Genomic DNA, 16,010 nt, shown 5'->3' on the forward strand with positions numbered 1-16,010 from the left:
GCTCAGCCAGCATCTAGGGAAACCTACCAAACCTGCACATTTTTTAAAACAAGACAACTAGGGGGAATCCAAAATGGGGTGACTGGTGGGGCTCTGACCAGGCAGGTTCTGTTACCCAGAATCCTTTGCAAACCTCAAAATTTGGCCAAAAAAACACTTTTTCCTCTCATTTTTGTGACAGAAAGTTCTGGAATCTGAGAGGAGCCACACATTTCCTTCCACCCAGCATTCCCCCAAGTCTCCCAATGACAATTGTACCTCACTTGTGTGGGTAGGCCTAGCGTCCGCAACAGGAAATGCACCAAAACACAACGTGGACACATCACATTTTCCCAAAGAAAACAGAGCTTTCTTTTGCAAAGTCCCTAGCTGTGGATTTTGGCCTCTAGTTCAGCCGAAACCTCGGGAAACCTACCAAACCTGCACATTTTAGAAAACTAGACACCTAGGGGAATCCAAGATGGGGTGACTTGTGGGGTTCTCACCAGGTTCTGTTACCCAGAATTCTATGCAAACCTAAAAATTTGACTAAAAAAACACCTTTTCCTCTTATTCCGGTGACAGAAAGTTCTGGAATCTGACAGCAGCCATAAATTTCCTTCCACCCAGCGTTTCGCCAAGTCTCCCGATAAAAATGGTACCTCACTTGTGTGGGTAGACCTAGTGCCCGCAACAGGAGTTGCCCTAAAACTCAACGTGGACACATCACATTTTCCCAAAGAAAACAGAGCTGTTTTTTGCAAAGTACCTCCCTGTGGATTTTGGCCTGAAGTTCAGCCGACACCTCGTGAAACCTACCAAACCTGCACATTTTAGGAAACTAGACACCTAGTGGAATCCAAGATGCGGTGACTTGTGGGGTTCTCACAAGGTTCTGTAACCCAGAATCCTTTGCAAACCTCAAAATGGAACTAAAAACACTTTTTCCTCACATTTAAGTGACAGAAAGTTCTGGAATCTGAGAGGAGCCACATATTTGTTTCCACCCAGAGGTCTCCCGATAAAAATGGCACCTCTCTTTTGTGGGTAGGCCTACTGCCCGCGAAAAGAAATGCTCCAAAACACCATGTGGACACATCAAAATTATCAAATACAAAACTACCTGTTCTTGCAGGGGGGCACCTGCGTTTTTGGTCCTGGGCTAGCAGCCATCTAGGGAAACCTACCAAACCCAGACATTTCTGAAAACTAGACACCCAACGGAGTCTAGGGAGGTGTGACTTGCGTGGATCCCCAATGTTTTCTTACCCAGAATCCTCAGCAAACCTCAAATTTAGCTAATAAAACACATTTTTCCCACATTTCTGTGTGGGATCACTGCACCAGGACAAATTTCCTACCACCCAAAGTTCCCCTCAGTGTCCCGGTGGTAAAAATTATACCTCACTTGTGTAGGTGGGCCAAGTGCTTGTGACAGGGAAGAGCCAAAAACATGTTGAAATTGAGGGGGAACCAAAGTGAGTCCAAAAGGCCAGTTTGAAAAAAGACATTTTCAGGCTGAAAAGTGCAGCATAATTTTTATCAGTATAGATGAGACAATGCTGGGTGGTAGGAACTTTGTGGATTCCTGCAGATTCCGGAAGGTTCCATCACAAAAATGTGGGAAACATGTGTGATATCCAGCAAAGTTGGAGGTTTGCAGGGCATTGTGGGTAAGAAAATGGTGTGGGGTGCATGTGAAGCACACCACCCTGGAATAACCCAGATGTTTAGTTTTCAGATTTGTCTAGGTCTTGTGGATTTTCCTAAATGGCAGCTTCCCAAAGTCGATAAAGTGCAGCCCTCACCATTCCATGTAGGACGATTTTGAGAGTTAGCCAAGCTCTCATGGCCCAAATGTAAAACCAAAACCCCAAATAATCAATGTCCTCTTGCTTGCCGTAGGATAAGATGTTTTAGTGTGTTGGGAGAGCTGAAAGACTATTACCCCCTACAGTTGGGGCATAACAAGGCCCATAATGGTTGGTAACCACCACTCCACTATGTTTTTTTAAAAAATTCACTGGCATCTAGTAGACCTTCTGCCCCCCCTGGGGTGTGGATCAGGGGTAATTGCCCCATCTTCCCACTGGTGGGCAGAACAACTTTGACCCCATTTATTTGGGGTGGGGGTATGGCCATACCTCCACCCGCTTATTTTGGAAACAAAATCCTCCCTGGTCTCTGGTGAGCTTTCTGCCCCCTTTGGGGGCAGATGAACCTTCCAAAAATAAGCCAATCTGCCCCCAAGGGGGGGTCAGATATGGCCAACAGTAATGTGCCCCCATGGGGAGCGACCCTTACCCAAGGGGTTGCCCCCCAAACAAAACAAACACATACACACACACCAATCCCTGGTGCCTAAGTGGTTTCTCCCCCCCTCGGGGGCAGATCAGCCTGCTAGAAATTGGCATATCTTCCCCCAAGGGGAGCAGAAATAGCCTAGAATAAATTCTCCCTTCCCCAGGGGAGCGACCCTTGCCTAAGGGGTCACTCCCCTTGCGTGAAATTGATGCAAAAAAAGAAAGATCCCTGGTGTCTAGTGGTTTCTGCCCCCCCGCCTTGGGGGCATATTGGTCTAATAAAATGGGCCGATCTACCCCCAAGTGGGGAAGAAATGGCCTAAATACAATTTGCCCCCCAGGGAGCGACCCTTGCCTGGGGGGGAGCTGTTTTTTGCAAAGTACCTCCCTGTGGATTTTGGCCAGAAGTTCAGCCGACACCTCTTGAAACCTACCAAACCTGCACATTTTAGGAAACTAGACACCTAGGGGAATCCAAGATGCGGTTACTTGTGGGGTTCTCACAAGGTTCTGTAACCCAGAATCCTTTGCAAACCTCAAAATGGAACTAAAAACACTTTTTCCTCACATTTCAGTGACAGAAAGTTCTGGAATCTGAGAGGAGCCACATATTTCCTTCCACCCAGAGGACTCCCGATAAAAATGGCACCTCTCTTTTGTGGGTAGGCCTACTGCCCGCGAAAGGAAATGCCCCAAAACACCATGTGGACACATCAAAATTATCAAATACAAAACTACCTGTTCTTGCAGGGGGGCACCTGCGTTTTTGGTCCTGGGCTAGCAGCCATCTAGGGAAACCTACCAAACCCAGACATTTCTGAAAACTAGACACCCAACGGAGTCTAGGGAGGTGTGACTTGCGTGGATCCCCAATGTTTTCTTCCCCAGAATCCTCAGCAAACCTCAAATTTAGCTAATAAAACACATTTTTCCCACATTTCTGTGTGGGATCACTGTACCAGGACAAATTTCCTACCACCCAAAGTTCACCTCAGTGTCCCGGTAAAAATTATACCTCACTTGTGTAGGTGGGCCAAGTGCTTGTGACAGGGAAGAGCCAAAAACATGTTGAAATTGAGGGGGAACCAAAGTGAGTCCAAAAGGCCAGTTTGAAAAAAGACATTTTCAGGCTGAAAAGTGCAGCATAATTTTTATCAGTATAGATGAGACAATGCTGGGTGGTAGGAACTTTGTGGATTCCTGCAGATTCCGGAAGGTTCCATCACAAAAATGTGGGAAACATGTGTGATATCCAGCAAAGTTGGAGGTTTGCAGGGCATTGTGGGTAAGAAAATGGTGTGGGGTGCATGTGAAGCACACCACCCTGGAATAACCCAGATGTTTAGTTTTCAGATTTGTGTAGGTCTTGTGGATTTTCCTACATGGCAGCGTCCCAAAGTCGATAAAGTGCAGCCCTCACCATTCCATGTAGGACGATTTGGAGAGTTAGCCAAGCTCTCATGGCCCAAATGTAAAACCAAAACCCAAAATAATCAATGTCCTCTTGCTTGCCGTGGGATAAGATGTTTTAGTGTGTTGGGAGAGCTGAAAGACTATTACCCCCTACAGTTGGGGCATAACAAGGCCCATATTGGTTGGTAACCACCACTCCACTATGTTTTTTTAAAAAATTCACTGGCATCTAGTAGACCTTCTGCCCCCCCTGGGGTGTGGATCAGGGGTAATTGCCCCATCTTCCCACTGGTGGGCAGAACAACTTTGACCCCATTTATTTGGGGTGGGGGTATGGCCATACCTCCACCCGCTTATTTTGGAAACAAAATCCTCCCTGGTCTCTGGTGAGCTTTCTGCCCCCTTTGGGGGTAGATGAACCTTCCAAAAATAAGCCAATCTGCCCCCAAGGGGGGGGCAGATATGGCCAACAGTAATGTGCCCCCATGGGGAGAGACCCTTTCCCAAGGGGTTGCCCCCCAAACAAAACACACACATACACACACACCAATCCCTGGTGCCTAAGTGGTTTCTCCCCCCCTCGGGGGCAGATCAGCCTGCTAGAAATAGGCCGATCTGCCACCAAGGGGGGCATAAATGGCCTAAAATAAAATTGCCCCCCCAGGGGAACGACCCTTGCCTAAGGGGTCACTCCCCTTGCGTGAAATTGATGCAAAAAAAGAAAGATCCCTGGTGTCTAGTGGTTTCTGCCCCCCCGCCTTGGGGGCATATTGGTCTAATAAAATGGGCCGATCTACCCCCAAGTGGGGAAGAAATGGCCTAAATACAATTTGCCCCCCAGGGGAGCGACCCTTGCCTAAGGGGTCGCTCCCCACCTCTAAAAAAATAGGGGGAAAAATGATCCCTGGCGCCTAGAGGTTTCTACCCCCCTAGGGGCATATCGGCCTAATAACAATAGGTCGATCTGCCCCTGGGGGGGCAGAAATGGTCTAAAATAAATTCCTTCCCCGGGGAGCGACCCTTGCCTAAGGGGTCGCTCTCCTTGTGTGAATTCCCCTTTAAAAAAAAAAAATCCCTGGTGTCTACTGGTTTCTGACCCCTTGGGGGCAGATTGGGCTCATATAAATAGGCCAATCTGCCGCTTCACGATTTGTCTTCTAAAATGCTCTGAGAGACTTCAAAGGGAAGGAAATTCCTTTCCTTCCCTTCCCTTTTAAGCCTCCCAGGCCCCATCACATGATCAGAAGAGAAATGCTTTGCATTTCTCTTCCGATCGCGCTGGAAGCTGAGCTTCCAGCACAATGGGAGGTGGCCTCTGATGCCATCAGATGTCACTTGGGTGGTTTGGGGTGGAAGGGGGAGGACTTTCCCTTCCATCCCTGCACTAGAACTCCCTCTGAGCTCATGTGTCAGGATGTAATGGTTACGTCTTTGGCACAGGAGTGCTGTGGACGTAACCATTACGTCTCCAGCACAGAAGGGGTTAAAGGTGGTAAATTCAAAGGGAAGTCTCTCTTGTTTGCAAGAACCTGCCTTGTCCAGGCCAGGCCCCAGCCACACACCAGGGGGGTGGAGACTGCATTGTGTGATGGAAGGCACATCCCATTCATGTGTAAGTGACCACTCCTCCCTACTCTGTAGCACAGATGGCTCATCAGCATATACAGGCTACACACCAGCTCCCATTTTGTCACTGTCTAGAGGAGATGCACAAACAGCCCAACTGTCAGACTGACCAAGACAGGGAATCTACAAACAGGGAGAGTCACAGAATGATTTAAGTAAGAAAGTGCCTACAATCTAAAAGTGGCAAGTTTAAACTAAGATTCTAAAAATCAACTTCACTAAAAGATATATTTTTAAATTGTGAGTTCAGAGACCTCAAACCCCATATTTCTATCTGCTGACAAAGGGAATCTAAACTTTAATAATATTTAAAGGCAGCCTATGCCGATGTTAACCGATGAGAGAGATAGGCCTTGCACAGTGAAAACCGAATTTGGCAGTATTTCACTGTTAGGACATGTAGAACACACGTAGAACATATGTCCCACCTTTAACATACACTGCACCCTGCCCATGGGGCTACCTAGGGTCTACCTTAGGGTGCTTTACATGTATAAAAAGGGAAGGTTGCCCTCTTGCCTGGTTGAACGGGAAGCTTAAAACTGAGCACGCAGACACTGTTGTGGCAGGTTTGAGCCATGTTTACAGGGCTACTAATGCGGTTGGCACAACCAGTGCAGCAGGCCCACTAGTAGCATTTGATTTACAGGCCCCGGGCACCTCTAGTACACTTTACTAGGGACTTATTAGTAAATCAAATATGCCAATTGTGGATAGCCAATTACACACACATTTTACACAGGAGCACCCGCACTTTAGCACTGGTTAGCAGTGGTAAAGTGCAGAGAGTAATAAAAACAGCAAAAACAGAGTCCAGCACATATCCACAACCTGGGAAGTAGTTGCAAAAAGTTAGGGGAGACCACGCAAAGGATGCCAAGACTAACATCATGTATTCCAGTTACATTTGAAATTCTTGTAAATGTGTGTGAAAGGGGTACACAGATATCAACATATTTACAAGGCAAAAGCAAAAGGGAAAAGGTGCTTAAATGTGAGTGAGTGCAGTTAATGTTTGTGGGTGGTTAAATATGGGAGATGTAAGTATTTGCATTCAGGGGAGAGTGAAAAGAGGGTGCTGAAGATGAAAAAGATGAGTTTGAAGATATGCAGATGGACGAGAAGTGAAGAGACGAAGGGCACACAAAGCGCACATAAATGAAGCCCAATACTGCTTCCCCAGGCCTCAATATTATTTTATTTCACAGTCTCTCATGCAGGTGTGTGCAATAATGTACCCAAAACTGCCATAGACTTTTCATAAACAAGGCACCTAATATGACTTAAACCCAACATAAAGTAGCAAGTGCCCTATACAATGCTACAAGTGAGTGTAGACGGAATATACAACCAATGTTAGCTTTAAACTCCAAACGTGTCTCAGATGTATGAAGGACACATACCCTCTTGGTAAGTGTAATTTCTGTCAAATATTAGATGTGTTTTAACTCTAAAGTGTCATTTGCCCTGTGTAATGCATATGTGTATATTAGTGACACATCATGTTAAAATAACGCACACACATTTTCCAGGCAAAATAAGAGAAACATTTACAGTTTTGGTGAAAGTGTCCAGCAACATGATGAATGTTTGCACCAAAAATAACATGTTCATCATAAATGCCCAACACAGATGTATACATTATAAAACATATCAGCAAAGAATTGGTAACAATTAAACAAATAATATTAGGACAAAGGTATTGTAAAGAAAAGAACATGCATACATGTCAATAGTCCCAATCCTGAATTGCATACCCAGAACTTGCTTCCTATTTGCACTGCCAAATACAACCTCCTCAGGAAGGGGTAGAGAGCAGCCACCTCAAGGATGTTTTAGGGGAAGAGGGGTCTTTAGGTTTTGGAGTGGTGAGATTTGTTTTGGGAGGGGTGTGCTTTGTTTTGGGAGGGGTGTGTTTGGATTTGGGAGGGGTGGCTTTGGATTTGGGAGAGGTAGATTTGGATTTGGGAAGGTTGGGCTGGGGTGTGGAAGGGTAGTTATGCATTTGGGAGGCTTGGACATTTGTTTGGGAGGAGTAGTATGGGATGTTGAAGGGATCTGGGCAAATAAAAGGTCTTCTTTATGAAAATAAGTAGAATGGTTGGGAGGGAGATGGGTTTGGGAGCTAGAGGGAGTGGCAGTGGGTGATGTGCATGTGTCTGCTGATGGTGTAGTTACCTGTGAGCCTGGTGTATGTGGTGTAAGTTTTGATTTGTGTTTCTTTCTGGGAATATTTTGTTTGGGTGAGTGTGGGTGTTTGTGTACAATGTGTGTGATGTCTAATGAATGTGTGTGAGTAGATGGGTGTGCTGTGGGGTTGCAGCAGATGTGCTTGTACATGTATGTGTGGTGGCAATTGTGCTGTTTGTGTGGTGGTGTATGTGGTGCCTCTGGATGTAGTGGTGTTAGTTGTGCATGTTTGTGTGGCGGTAGTTGTGGTCTCTGTGGGTGTGGTATCTGTGCATGTGAGTGCAGTGGTAGGTGCAGTGTCTGTGGCTATGCTTGTGGTGGTAGTATTGGTGGGTGTGATATCTGTATGTTTTGTGTGTGTGTCTGTTCTTTTTGCTGTTTCTGTATAGTTGTGCTGCTTGTGTATGTTTTAGTGTGTGTGTGCAAGGGAGTGAATGTGCTTTGGATAAGGCTGGGAGCAGGGATTTGGGATTGGGAAGGGGTGGGATTAGGGCACAAGGTTGGGATAGGTGGGAGGCTACGGTCAGTGAGGAGGCTTGACCTTGGAATGATCTCTGTAGGCCAAACATGGCACTGTGAATGCCATCCAGGTAAGCTAGCATTTGTGTGATCTGGCCACTAAGCCCCTGGATGGCATTCAGTAGTGCATTCTTGCCTACTGAAATGTTCCTCAGGAGTTTAACAGCCTCCTCACTGAGTGCAGCTAGAGAGACAGGGATGGGAGACTGCAGCAAAGGTGACACCACCGCATTTAAGGAGGTGGGTATGGCTAACTGGGGGGAGAGAGAGGGAGGGTGGAAATGGTTCTGTGATGGTGGATAACAATGCAGATGGTAACATCGCAGTGGGGTCTGCCACCACTAGGGACTGGTCTTCTGTGGAGGCCTCTGAAAATGATGATGCATTGCTGGTGGTCTCCGTGTCAATTTTCTCACTCTCCATGGCACTGAGTCCCTTTGCGTCAGTGATGTCTGCACCAGCACCACAGTGACTAGTTTCTTCCCCACCAACATGGCCAATGCCATCTTCTCCTTTCCCAGATGATGCTGAAATGAGATATACAACAGTTTTAATGTATCTGTGTAAATAGAACTGATCATGAATGTTGATCAAAGTACATTTCCAAAGTTTCCAGATTTCACCTACTTCAAGGCTATCAAATGTTCTTTAATATCATGATCTCATTTTCAGAAACCATTTGGCCACAGTTTTGTTATCCCCACGATATCTTTGTTCCTATGTGTGAACTTGACTCTCATATCCATTTGGAGTTCTCTGCAGGAACTGTATGTCACCTCAGAATGGGTGGCCTTTGTTGTTTAGAGTAGTGAACTTAAATCACAAAAATGAATATAAACCAAAAACACATTTGTACAGAGTGTTTACCAGCATATAGATGACACCTTGCTGCATTTACACATGTACATGAGTCGTGTTTTGGTCCTGATATTGATTTGTCCAAATGGGATACTCCATCATATATAACTAGGACCGACCATATGTACAAGTCCCTTTAGGCATGCCATTATTCACCATCATTGACACATCATCTGTACACAACAAAGGATATAGATATTGTTTAAGGGTCTGTGGTTCTCTGTCAAAAATGTCTACACATTCCTGTCTGTGTTGTACCAAAAATAGTATGCCTTTCATGTTCCTATATTCCTAAACCGACTGCTTTCATGCACATTTGTGAAGGAGTAACACACAATGCAAATCTGGAACTTTTTAAATGAATAAAATAGTATTTTGGTTCTAAAACACATCTGGGTTATGTTTGAACTCATACGTATAGTCATTTATCCTGATGCCTCTAGTCAATTTGATTCACATGCTCACTCTTGTTTGTCTATTGACCCAAGTGGCTGAGGTGACGTTTGGAACATCCACTGTATCATAGTAGTTTAAAATGCTATGTGATCTATCATATAGCTAAGGTAACATCCTTCACAATAGAGGAGGAGCATCACACGTCACACAATCAAGACCAATGTCATGAATGGTACCACTGTCCCTTATACCATCAATGTAACATATGTATATTTGTTGTTTATGTAGGCATGTGTCTGTTCACACAAGTCATTTGGCAGAGAACACAAATCAGATGGTATCTTTTAGCAAAATGTAACCTACAAAACACATCTTTATATACCTTGGCCAAAACCTACACATTGAAGGACTATCCATCTGCGTTGGACAGGAATCAACCTTACTGTGTTTGCAAAATTAGTTGCTGTAACAAAACATGAGTTATTAAACATGTTGGTCTCACATTCAAACTTACCCCTTGATTCTGCTGTTGGGCTCTCAACTGCACATCAAGGTCCGGATAGGCCACCACAGGTATGAAGGACATTAGGGGGGTCATGGTGGTACATGCATTTCCAATGTTGGAGGGACTGGCCGAGCTACACTTCAGATGACTTTTGGGTCCAGCGTCCACAATCCTCCCACCTCTTGCAAAATTGGACATTGGACAATGCACCATAGATAGACCTTCGGGATCCACACCTTCTTGGTGATGGCCTTCCATATAGCCTTCATCTCATGGGCAATGATCTGTATGATTTAGAAAAAAACAGAGAGGAAAGGTTTTGTGAGGTTTTATTTGTCTGTATGGCTGTCACCAAATTTGCCAAATCACTCACAAGCATTTCCAGAAATATTTAGAAATATTTAAGTCTTCCTAGGAAACACACATTTGTAGTGACCTGTTGAGGATCCTCAACAGTTTCAATTGCCTCATGTTATCAATCCAGCCCACAAACTTCATCTAGACCAGGGGTCTGAGAGCCTTCCCCTAGGGAGAGATACTCCGGACCAGTAAAAAACATTGTGAGGTACTATAGCCTTAGAACCCGCCGTAGCGGGCTCTACTGGCTATTAAAGGCCCGCTCCCCGCGTTAAATGCCTGAGCCGAAGGCGAGGGCATTTAACAAGGGAGAGGGACTTTAATAGCCGGTAGAGCCCGATACGGCTGGTTCTAAGGCTATTAGAACATTCTGCCACTCAGGGCAGAATGTTCTATTAAAAAAAAAAAATTCACGGAGCCCGAGGGGATTAAAATCCCCTCGGGCTCCGTGAGGCTTTGTTCACAGCTGTTGCTGTGAACAAAGCGAACATTGGAATGTTGGCGCTGCGGGCTTTTACCGGCGAGTAAAAGCCCGCAGCACTCCATTGTTTTCAATGGAGCCCCCAGCATTCCAATGTTCTAATAAAGGCTAAAAAAACTTCTACAATATTAGTACAATCCTTCATGCACAGCTACATAGGCCTAATGCAAACCATGTTTAGGGTCAAATACAATGTTTTAAGATACATACAAAGATGAGGAGCAGTATTTAATGCCACCATCTGTGCCAGTGAGAGCATGGTTTTGAGTGATATATGATCACATTTGTGTAGTTATGGGGCAAACTAGCCTGGGTCATTGAGAGCCTATGTCCTTAATACTTGCAGCACAGTATATATCTTCCCCCCATGTGGCACCATTACATGCCTAAAACATAACAACTCTCAAAATTCTGAAATTGGGATGTAGTCTAAATTGAAATCATAAAAATCAGACTACTCCATTGCTTGAAAGTTTCTTTTTGTAATGTGCATCAATCTAATTTCAACATTTGACAATATTATCCACTTGTGCTAGTGGTACAGTGTCTACTGGCCACTGTCAGGAAGGAGCATGCAGGATGTCAAATGAAATCTGGATTTGTGATTAAAAGGAACTGAAAAGTCAGTTTATTCAAATGACTTTCCATTTCAATTTATAGATAATTAAAACATTTATAAACATCAGTATGCCCCTGGCTAAATTATTCTGTTCATGACACTCCAATCCCAACACTTTACTCATGTAAAAAAATGGACAAACTATCCTGGGTAAGTTGAAAAAAAAAGTTAATTATCAGAACATTCCCCATTCAAACATGTACCTGTTCCTCTGGGTTCCCATAGAGCTGGCTATATGGGGAGAGGAGGTCCATGTTGAGGAGTTTCAACTCCCCAGTGGAGAAGACAGGGGCCCTGTCACCTGCTATGCCCAGCATCCTGGCTCCCAGAGGTTGGCAACAGCAGCAAAAGTTGAGGAGATATTGTTGGCCTGCAGTGTTAGGAGTTAACTTTTTTCAAGGCGCCGTGTGGCAGTACATGACATACATGATCTGCGATTGGGAAGGACACAGCCACTGGCTTTTGTGCATAGCCGTCACACACGTTAGCCTATGGTAGTGTCCATCATGGACTGTTACACCTACTATGCGGTCAGTGTCCCCCAACAGCCATTGGCGAACCAATGTTGTGACAGCAAGGTCAGGCACCCCCCATAGTCAGGATTAGGCATACTACCCTTCCTTCTTCATAGAGTACAGTGTTGACATTATTCCCACTACAACTCCCTATATATTTTTTATCTTGGCCTGAACCTTTTTTCTGATTCATTAAAGTGATGTTTTAGGCTCAGAGCTAATTTTATTTTGCTTACACTCTCCTTCACTCACTCACCCTTTACTCTTTCTCAATCAGTTCTCGTTCCAGACCTCCATTTGGCGATTGGCCTTCAGTTAAGTACCACCCCTACTTCTGGGTGGTCCGCCAGACATTGCAGCACCGGTCTGATGAGGAGACAGCCCAATGATGAAACCTGTCACCCTATTGGGTGCTTGAGGGCTCTCCTGATATCAATCATATATCTTCGCCCCCATCTTCCTATATAGTTTATAGGTTTTTTTGTCTTTTGGAACAGTGCACTTTTCTATATAACAGGTAAATTCAGGAGACCGTGCACTGGACCAGTAATCTCCCTGTCCCTCGTTTGTATTTAGGACGTCAAAACCATGGCATACCAATCTCTCTTCACATTGGCTAAGTCTTCAATTTGTATTCAGTGTAAGAAGCTGTTGAAGTGTCTCTTCACAGTTGAACAAATGTTTGTAGCACACCACTGAAAGGTGGTTGTGACATTGCAACACAATGTTCAGCATTCCGTCCATCACTTGTTCTTTTTGCATTTGCTGCCACAAGTGGGAAGGGTATGCCAGACGTGGGTCCCTTGCTCCCCATGCACATGGAGTCAAGCTAGCCTGGCCGATGAAGGGTGATACCCTGAAACTGATCCTAAGATGCTTGTTTCCAGTCCAGGGAGGACCTGGCTTCGCAGTTCGGGCTGGACTGTTCTCATGGGGAACAGGGTCAAGACTGATTTGCATATGGCTGGGTCCAGACTGGAATGGCATGGGTGGCAAAAGAAACTATGGATTTAGGCACAGATCTCTGTACTGGGGGTGAATGTTTGACATTGTTCAGGATTCCATCCATCACTTGTTCTTTTTACATTTGTTGCCCCAATTGGGAAGGGTATGCCCAGATGTGGGCCCCTTGCTCCCCATGCCACTGGAGTCAAGCTAGCCTAGCTGATGAAGGGTGATACCCTGAAAACGGTCCTAGGATGCTTGTTTCCAGTCCAGGGAGGACCTGGCTTGGCAGTTCAGACTGGACTGTTCCCATGGGGATCAGGGTCAAGACTGATTTGCATATGGCTGGGTCTAAACTGGAATGGCATGGGTGGCAAAAAAACGATGGATTTAGGCCCAGATCTCTGTACTGGGGGTGAATGTTTGACATTGTTCAGCATTCCGTCCATCACTTGTACTTTTTGCGGTTGTGACATTGCACTAGATACTGCCACAGTGTACTGAAATGGGCATGTGGCCTCAAACCCTCAAATTGTCTTAGTGCCATGATGTTGACTATTGGTGTTATTCATGTGGGATTCCTTTTGTGAGGGCAGGATGTCTGACTCCAGCTGAGGCCAGGAATCAATAATAGTTTTCCTATTTAATTTGGTTTTATGAAATATTCCCTTTCTTCCATGGTGTCAAGGTTATTACGTTTCAACTTCCTAATGACACAGACTGTTTGGGTTATCCATGGTTTGTCAAAATCATCTTTGATTTTGTCAAAGACTTGCTACCTACAAGTGTATGTCACCAATACATTATGATTTCATTGTATCTTTTTCTATATTTTCTTTCAAATGAGCAACACATACCCAAGTTGGTATCTGTTGTTTGTTTTTAAATCATATTGGTTCACAGGTTTAAAAATGTATGGTGTATGGAAGACAAAAAGGAATTACCTCAATAAATAGTACACCAGTCTTTGACTTTGTGTTATATGCATTTATTTAGGAAAAAACAGAATGCAATATCTTTGAAACAAGAATGAAAAAGAACAAGCATTAAAAACTTAAGTTCATCATGGTAGAGGAAACTATATTTGTTGAGCACAAATTGTTTGGAGTCCAATGTACAAAATACAACTGTCTTCAAAAAAGGTAAATGTGTCCATGAAATGGTCCACAGAGTGAATAGTAGATACACACTGGAGAGAATTAGACTTGGCATCTCTGGGAGGTGGTGGTGGAGGTCTAGCCATCCTTTCCTGGTGGTCTGAATCAACGGGAGAGCGGGGGGCACAGTAGCAGGGACTGGGGTGGGCGAAGCTGTTTCTTTTTGTAGCTGAGCCTCCCTGTTTGTGGCTGACACTGATGTATCTTGTCCAGTAGTCGAAGGACCACATACATGGGGAGATGGTACAGGAAAAGCACTGGACATATGGTGAGAAATGTCAAACACAACCCCAGTTTGAGAGCACAAATTTGATTTGAGATTCTAATCTGCTTCTCTAAATTGTGCTTCCTCTGCACCTGCCTAACGTCCTCGAACTCTGTTAGGACCTGCCCCATCACATCATAACAGGGTAGTAGTGCTCCCAAGACCATTGAAAGACCATTGAAAGGTGGTTGTGACATTCCACCAGATACTGCCACAGTGTACTAAAATGGTGGTCTTGTGGTCAATGGTGACCTGGTTAGCTCTTTGCTGGCCCACAGATTCCCTCCCACAGCCTCTACTCCCACTCCCCTGTGACCTTGAGACAGTGTGGCCCATCCCACTGGATCCTGGCACAACTAGAGGTGGTGGTTTGTCAACAGTAGCCAGGACTGGGGGGTTCAAGATGGGTGTTATATTCCTTTGAACACAGGAATTGGAGTTATCCCTAGGCTGATTTTTTGTAGCAGCTGGTGTGGGAGGTGTAGGTGTAGGCAAGTATGACTCACTGGAGCTCTTTGCCCAGACAAACCAGATGGACCAAGCATCTCCACATCCTCCAGACTTGAAGGAGTGGTATCCTCACTGTAGGCTTGATCCTAGTCTGGAGTGGAGGTATCTTCTGTTGCTCATGGTAGGCCACTGGCCCTGGGTGTTGGACCTAATATTAATTGCAAACCAATGAAATTAAAGATCTGTATTGTATTGCAAATATGTTTTCAGCTACAAATTATGCAACCTAGAAAAAGAAAAATATAATTACTGGGATGATTATTCCTTAGCATAATTTTTTTTCACATGTGCAGTTTAATTTACACAAATGCAAACTTCAGTCACAATGATGGAGAGATGTCCTGAAATGTAACATGTTATTTAGAAAGTATGCATTACGTGTAGCAGCTATGCACCTCAACACAATGTAGAGAATATTTGAAAGCTGGCTGATCTCAAAGTTTAGCAGCCTCAATAACAAACTTATCAGCATCAATGGCATCGGTCATCATAGGAACACTGCAATGTAAATTGTGTATTAATACTACTTATATTCAACATGCCACAGAACATGATTTTAAACCTTTGAATCAACAAACCATGATTTATGCTAGGCAGTAGATCATTTCAATGAAGTAACATGAAGGTGACAACATACTCGATTAAAACAATAGATTACATTTTCATACATACCATGAAATGGTGAAAGACAAATATATAAAACGTTGACATTTGTGCATGTACGGAAGAAAAGGGAGGTTAAGCAACATCACAACTCACTATTGTTTTCCTGAGACATGAACACAGCATCATGGAAGCTGTAGTCATTTATTAACTCCATTGACAATACTTGTTAAAAATTGGTTTACATATACCTATATAAATGACTACAGTGACACTGAAGACACATTTACAATCTGTACACACATAGGTGTATAATGTGAATAGGCGAAAATACCACTTACAAGCACTATAGCTTAATGTGCAAATAGATGGAGTTTGGAACTTGTTTTTGGAGTACAACAACCTACACTGAGATAAAGTAAGGGACTAAGCAAATGCAAAGGGATGATCCACAGGGAACAACACACAATCTAACAAAACATATTGCTCATTGCTTTAAAAAAAAGAGAGAGATACAACTTTGATGCCAGTGTTTTGGATGAAACAAGCTATTTTGGAGTCTCAAGTTTAGATACCTATGTTTTGATAAGGGTCTTAAACATTCTGAACAGCCACCTTAAGTGTGAAAAGTCAATTTGTTATTAGTGAGACATTGCAAAGTTCAATTTACCAATCTCTACTCCACCAGGGATTCCTGTCAAGCCTTCAGGATGTAGGAACTGTAAGACCTTCTCCTCTCAGTGAAAAGCTGTAAGGAAGAGGCTGGGAC

Source organism: Pleurodeles waltl, chromosome 2_1 (assembly GCF_031143425.1).
Source record: "Pleurodeles waltl isolate 20211129_DDA chromosome 2_1, aPleWal1.hap1.20221129, whole genome shotgun sequence".
Classification (NCBI taxonomy): domain Eukaryota; kingdom Metazoa; phylum Chordata; class Amphibia; order Caudata; family Salamandridae; genus Pleurodeles; species Pleurodeles waltl.